Source organism: Malus domestica, chromosome 03, assembly GCF_042453785.1.
Source record: "Malus domestica chromosome 03, GDT2T_hap1".
NCBI classification, from domain to species: domain Eukaryota; kingdom Viridiplantae; phylum Streptophyta; class Magnoliopsida; order Rosales; family Rosaceae; genus Malus; species Malus domestica.
The window spans coordinates 27,778,869-27,786,800 of record NC_091663.1 but is presented as its reverse complement, the minus strand read 5'-3'; the positions used below and the strand labels follow the sequence as shown (position 1 = coordinate 27,786,800).

General features: G+C 34.8%; 1 pseudogene; it reads right to left on the bottom strand.

Moving 5' to 3' along the window:
* Positions 1-3,994: 3,994 nt before the first annotated feature.
* On the bottom strand, positions 3,995-5,009 carry LOC114824209 (uncharacterized; annotated as a pseudogene).
* Positions 5,010-7,932: the final 2,923 nt, after the last annotated feature.

The following is a 7,932-nucleotide window of genomic DNA, read 5'->3' as shown; positions in this document are numbered from 1 at the left end:
GACACCTTTTTAGGATTTACTCTGTATTTATGGGGACGTTTAGATTTAAATGTTTCGCTGTTCTATTTGTTAAATTAAACATTCATACCTTTTAGAAAATTTATTAAACATTTTTCTACATTTTAGGTACCAAATATATTATAAGTAGCATTTTTAATGCAAAATTACACAAGTTGCCATATATATAATGTACCAATTAGCTAATAATTATCCAAAACTTCTACAATCTGGTAGACGTATGTTTTAAAAATCTAAAAACATATCAAATTGGATTTATTTATGCTTCTAACGTGATATATATTTATGTTCTTCTTTCACGACCAATCTACAATTTTTCGTGCCATTTATTTTCTGTGAGTCGATACCCTTCCATCCTCCTTTGTGAGTCATGTTCATTCCCTTTTTATTTTCATTTTATGCAAACCTCTTGATTTGAGTATTCGTATCATGGTACATTTGGAAAATAGATTCCAGTGGTAGATGATATGGGGTATGTTTCCATTTAGTATTGGTACGTTTCTAGCCAATATGTTGGTACGCTTTAAGTTGCCGTGGGTACATTTTATATTAGCATCGGTACGTTTCAATTTGGCATGAGTACATTTCTAAACGTATGTTGGTACGTTTTCATGTTGGCATGGGTACATATCCTATCAGCATTGGTACGTTTCAATTTGACATCGATACATTTCAAGTCATATTAGTACATTTCAACATGGCATGAGTACAATTCAAATTAGAAATTAATATATTTAAATTTGGTTTCAATTTAAAATTCATACTCATATATCTCATGCCGAATGACATTAATCTCATTCCAACTAATCCTTTTTTTTTTTGGTAAATTCCAACTAATACCTTTTGTCAACAACTTTTATGCAAATTATATTGTGCTACAATATTTAAAATCACTTGTTTTCTGTTGCATACTACACAACCATGCAATCAAACTAGAACTCAACAAGATAAATGTAGCGTCCATGGTGTTTTCATCATGTTGGATTGGGCATCTCCATTATTTCTGTTGATGTAAGTTTTTTCCGTGGTCAATGAAGTTTTATTATAAAAAAAATGTTAAATATTCAAAAATTAAGAGATAATATTGATGATTTAATAGTTAATATCTATTAATTATCCAGCATCCCCCTTAAAAAGGGGCATAATTCTGACAAGCCAAAAAAACCTCTATTAACTAAAAAGATTCAATGGGAAATTAACATATAACATTTTTCATTTAGAAAAAAAACTAACTAAAATAAATTTAAAAAATGCTTAGGTGGTGACTAGTCAAGGCGTCTTAATCAAATTTTTAAAAGGCACAGATGTTTAATAAAAAAAATTGTAGAAATGGAGTGGGGCATTCAGATCAAAATCGTCTATATTTTAGGGATTTGGATTCCATCCGGATCCAAATTGTGGGATCCTAAGGATCCTCATATTTTAGTTATTCATTGTGCATTGTGTGGTAAAAAATCATTTGATTATTTTTATTTAAAATTAAACACAAATAGTACCTGATGAAAACTGATTACACGATGTACGATTAACGGCTAGGATCCCACAAAGTGAATCCAAAGAGGATCATCTTTCATATTTTAGATCATCAATCGAATATCTACTCAACAAAAACGTCACCCAAAGTTTTATTGTATGACCACTTGATTAAATGGTGACTCTTAAAGGCACTCTATCAGTCTGTCTTCTTTATTGCAGTTAGATGCCTTAATTGTTTCACATTTATCTAATTTTGTTTGCAAGAATAATCAATGAATGAAAACTTGAAAACAGATGATTCGAACAGCTAATATAAAATACAGGATGCGTCTGGAAAGGTTTCCAAATATTCATATATCATTTCCAGTTTAGTTTTTATTTTTGTGCTATAGATAGAGGATATGTAGGATGAAAAGAGAAATAAATAAGAATGGTGGAAGTTGATTTCTATCTCTCCGTTCAATTGCATCCCATCATCTAACCCGAACAATTTACACTGATACCCAATATCAAAATTCTGAGATGTAATTTAGGCTATGTTTTGGATGACCGATTTCCAAATCCCAGCGATTGAAGCCAATTAAGTACAAAATAGAGTACAAAAGGGATTTTTTTTTTTTTTTTTTAAACAAACGATATTATCTACACTAGAGGGTGGGAGAGTAGGCTAAACCTCACAATAGGTTAGCAATAATGTGGTTTAAATTTGTCTTTGGCAAAAATCGAATCTAAGATCTCTCACTTACAAGTGAGAGGAATATCATTAGACCTTAGTATTAGAGTACAAAATGTTAGATAATGGAGATTATAAATGCCCTTCTTGATCATTACAAAAGCATGTGAGATGATTTTACAAATCCCTACTTGAAAGGCGTCTTTTACAACTCCCTCTTACATGCATTTGTAATGCTTAAGAAGGGCATTTCTATCTATCAACTTCTTGTGAATCGTTTTTTACTAACTTCACCTTAATCTCTTGGAACTTGAAAATCCCTCACCTAAAAGTATCTGAAATGAGTTGAGATTGGCCAAAGAAAAGGAAACAGAAATTGTCACAGCTACACCTCTGCTCGTGACAGATTCTTAACTCTTCTGCAGAAAAAATGGCTGAAAATCTATTGCCTTCCAACCCTTCTCTTTAATTCTCTCTTCTTACAAAATTATGTTATCAGTACAAAACTTCAATTGAACCACCTGCCACCTTAATTATATGTTCTCGGCATAGCAAACCATATTCTGATTGTAATTTATTTCCATTTATTCTAACCAATCAGATTTTAAAAGAAATGGAGAGGATGAATGCCCTTTCTCAAATTAGGAGAAAGGGAAAATTCATATGGTGTGTGTTGAGAAATTCTATCATGCCTTTCCCATGACCTCTTCAAATGCGATGTAAATAGAAAAAGAATAAAAATAGGATTGGACCAGCATCCCCCACATCTACAAAGCACTCAAGTTGCTTCACCAAAACTAACACCATCCTTTTTTATTCCCTTGCCATTCAAGACATGGAAAGAAATGAACAACTTTTTTTTATTTTTTAATTGGAACTATTGTCCGTGATATTTGAACTCACGACTTTCCGCAACAAGGGAGACTGGATGGTGCTACACCAAATGGTTGTGTGAAATTCATAACTTGCTTAAGAAGAAAATAGAATAACCAACATCGTCACTACTCTTACTACTTGATCAGTAATACTATGGATAATGCTAGGGAGACAAAGTTTTTATACTAAATTCAATAAATTAAATGGTGTGATTGTTGACGATTCTTGATTAACATGCTTATTTCCTATTGGTAACACATCATTTTTTTTTACAAATTTAGTTTAAAAACTTAGTCTGTTTAGCATTACCAGTAATACTACATACTACGTACCTAAAATTGTTCCACATGATCGGACGGTCATAATAAATCCATGACATAATCCAAGTGTCGAAAACTACATTTAGATCAGTAAATGAGACCCAAATGGTTAAAAAGAAGAGAGTGCAAAAGTAAGTGATTCTAATTTTTTTATCTGCAAGCACATGAATGAGGTGACTATATCACCAGCCAACCAACAAATGCTGTTCACTTAAAGAACATAAGGTAAATAATCCTTGTTAAATACCAAAGGCTAAACACCAGATGTCCCGAAAGCCAAGCAATTTCCTCACCAGTACTGAATCCAAAACCACCTCTCGTCATCCACAAGCCACCCCTTCAACTTCAACAGAACCGAACATGTATAAATCCGGCACTGTTGTCACCAGAGACACTGCAAAGATGGCGGCATATGCTCCTGTGGAAATAGGCACCAAGGGAACTGTTGGATCCCTCATAATGAGAGAAATCGAGCACTTCAGCCAGCTCGAACTAAGCAGCCAGTGTAGCTCGCAAAAGGCTCAGCCCCAACTCAAAGACCCGGTTTCATATTTGAAACCGACTTTTGAATCAGTTATAAAACCACAAAAGAAGAAAAAGAGAGGCAGAAAGCTCCTAGCAAGTGTATGTTCTATGGTGGAAGTCTCGGAGAACAATCGACCAACTACTATTTCTGCATACAGTTACAGGAATCTAAGATCTGATGGGAAGAAATTGCCAGGTTAGACAATGCTTTCAGATAGCTTTGAGAAACCCAACTTCTTCAGTCGGTTTGTTATAGGGCCAGCCCATGCTCTGTCCGAGCTCCCACATTTTTATGTCCACAACTTCAACAATGTAAGTTCCTTTTTCACTATTTTTCTGCCTATAGGAGTTTTATCCAGACCAGCATGATCAGAGCTCAGCATCGGGATTTGACTAGTATTTTTCAGTATGGTTTTTGTTTTTTGGGAAACTTCAGGGTTTCTCGGATTAATGCCATTGCTGCTTCCACTGCTGCTAGCACCACAGGGAACAGAAAAAGAAGCTGTTTGATGTTTATTAATTTCTGGAAGATGCACACGTCGGAGATACGACTTTGATGGACTCTAATTCTCGTCTTTAGGGAACTGACCGTCCCAGTGGTCCCGACTCTGATGGATCCTCCACCACCCTTTGTTCCAGCGTCTGAACCATGTTTCTTCTCGTCTTAATCTAAGGTTTGAGCAGACACCTTTTGGCAGGGAATTTCTTAGTGAACAGAATCTTGTTGAGAGAGATGTTACAACCAACTCAGTTCAAGAGCCGTTCCTGCAACAGCATTAGCCAATGCGGTTCTGGATATGAACGGTGTATTTGAACAGTAGCTTTAAATCAGACTGTAAGTAGAGTTTGTCAACAAATTTATGGTCTATTTTTAGTAGTAGAAATCTTGAGATGTTTAAGAAACGAATTCAACTGCAAAATTTCGGTACATAAGCATGAGTGGATAAGGCAGAGTATTGAGTGGTATGAGTGAGATCACTGTCTATGCATTTTGATGTATATTTAAACTAACCTAAAGAATAGATTAATTTAAACCAAATCAAACTCGCAAGAGCACGAATCAATTGTAATAATATATGTAAATACGAGGTCGATCCTACATGGATTGCTTTTACACCCATTTAACCGCTAGACTATATTAAACAAACAAAGAATAGATTGAATTGAATAATTGATTAAGACTATAATTAACAAAAAAAATATAAGACAATTAATTAAAATTACACACCACACAAGAAGAAATTGAGAAACAATGGAAGTCTTAGGTTATGAATCCACCAACAACAATCCTATTTACTTTTCCTAGGGCCAACTAATATCCAATTACCATGCCAATGTTAAAGGTTTTTCTTTCTAAGATATGAATTAATCCATGGTCAGACATCAACTCTTGTATCTCTAAATGATAATTATATCCTATTGGTTAGGCATACAATTAAACACATAAAAACCCATTAAGCGTAGAAGAATCATGTCAACCAAGTAGGACTAGCTTGATATTGGTCATCCTCACTAGTTTGTCTACTCTTCTTAGTCTTAGTTCCAATAAACCTAATTGATTGGTCATCCTCATAGATTTATCTAACTATCTAGATGCAAAATTCCTAAAGGTGATTAGTCATTAGAAATCCGAATTTAGAATAAAATACCCACAAAGATTAAGAATAATACATGGCATATAATCGGATAATAATTAACAAAGTACTTTGCAAATATTCATGTTATGGCTTCATCATAAACCTTAGAAAATAACTTAGTTACATAGAAACAAAAATAAAAGAAAGATAGAACACGGAGTCCATGGCAAAGCACATCCCTAAGCTCTTCTTCACAAATTGCAGAGACGGTGAATGGTAGTATGGTGTGGGGTGATGTCGGGATGCGGGGGGGGTATGTAGAGAGATCTTAGGGACCTTATTTATACTAGAAAAACCCTAAAAGGTCTGGGAGAAACTCTCCTAAATAAAACAAACTCCTAAACAATTAATGACACAAACTAGGACAGAATCATTCTTGGCTTGGGAAACAAGTCAACTGTCTTGCACACCAGTTTTGGAGTTGATTTATCTTCTGGAAAATTCTGTAAAAATATGGGAAACGTAGATTTAACTCTTATCTTTCCAAGCATATATCGCACGCTACTAGGAAAAATCGGAAAAGTCTCCAAATCTTCATTCTCCCACAGCTGAAAAATTCTGATGGGAAAACAACTTCTGCGGGATTGATTTATGAAATTGGAATGAATAGCTTCATGGAAAGTTATGAAATTCGGGCACAACGAGCTTCAGCCTCTTAGCTTCCTTCTCCAATTGGTCTTGCATCAAAACTCCTCTGGAAAGTCAAATTATCACCAAAAATGTCCTGCGTGCGCAGAATGGCTGAAACTAAGAAAATGAAAGTAATAAGGCTCTTTTATAATCAATTCCTTAACAAAACATAGGGATAAATGATATGAAAATATGATAAATAATGCACCTATCACATCTCCAACCAAGTAATTTCAACCCGAAAAGTAGTTAAAATCATAGTTAAAACACGAGCGATATTGCAAAATATAGTGCGCTATATCGCACCATGAAAGAGATTTTGCGATATAATGCAAAAATATCACAATAATAAAAAAAAAGGGTTGAATTTTTACGTTGTATTGCGCGATATTTACGTGATATTGCACAAATATGCCACACCAAATGCCTCGTGATCCTATTGCTCCTAGCGTTGGAGCAAGGTTCAACATTAACTGAAAACCTAATCACAATACTAAAGAGACAGAGAGTCGAAAGGCATTACTTGAAGAAGACATTGTCAATGGCACAAGAGATTCTTTTGCTCACTTTAGTTCTTTTTATTCTTGTGGTGATAGAACCCTAGTCGTAGAACCGATACTTAGTGAGCAAGGAATCCTTTTATTTATAGATAACAATGGCAGCCAACTCCCATCTATTGTGGGTGAGTTGGTTATTGACCCGTTGTATCATATCCAAGAAGAGATGGGGTAGTAGGAGCATTTTATTCAAAGCACGTTGAATGTGTTTCCACGAATATAGGAAGCAAGTATTCCACGTATGACGTATACAACTCTTAATGAATGTGCATTATCAACATATACCTTAACCTTTATCACAACTAGTTGAGCTCACATTGGATTCTTATATTCTCCCACATGGACACATGAGAATGAAGTTGCAAAGAGAAATAATAGAACAATAGTTGAAATGGAAAAGATAACAATGGAATGAAGTTTTATAAACACTACAGTCTACTGCTAAATAGATGCCCTACATGAGCATTAGATAATGTCACACCATTTGAAGTATTCAGTGAGAGAAAGTCATCAGGGATAAAACACCTCAAAGCTTTTAGGTCAATGTGCTACTCATACATACCAAGCAATTGGAGACACAAGCTGGAGGAAACAAGTACTAAAGGTATCTTTATTGGCTATGGTACATGTGAAAAGGGCTACATAATCTTTAGTCCTACAACACTGAAAGTGACAATTTTTAGAGATGTGATATTTGATGAAAATGGAAAGTGGGATTGGGAGGAAAGTCTTTAGTCCTACAACACTGAAAGTGACAATTTTTAGAGATGTGATATTTGATGAAAATGGAAAGTGGGATTGGGAGGAAAACAAAGTGAAGTAGATCTATGTGTCATTCATTTCCAACAATTTTATGAATTCGGTGAGAATGAGGAAGCCACTGAATCCAGGCAACAAAGTCAGGCAACCACTGAGTCTCCTACATCTCAGTTCAGTCCTAGTGAAGCTTCAAGTCCACAAAGGATCACACCTAGTTCACAGACTAGTCATTTAGACTTGGAATCCCATGATTCAACTCCATTGAGGTGGAGAAACTTGAGTGAAGTATATGAACGAAATCTCTATTTTGTTGAGCTTGAAAACCATAATGATGCATCACTAGATGAATCCTGGAAGAAAGCTCTCTATGATGGAGAAGAACAATAATTGAGAGCTTGTGAGTAGGCCAACTAATAAACCTTTGATTGGGGTTACATGGGTGTACAAGATTAAGTTAAAAT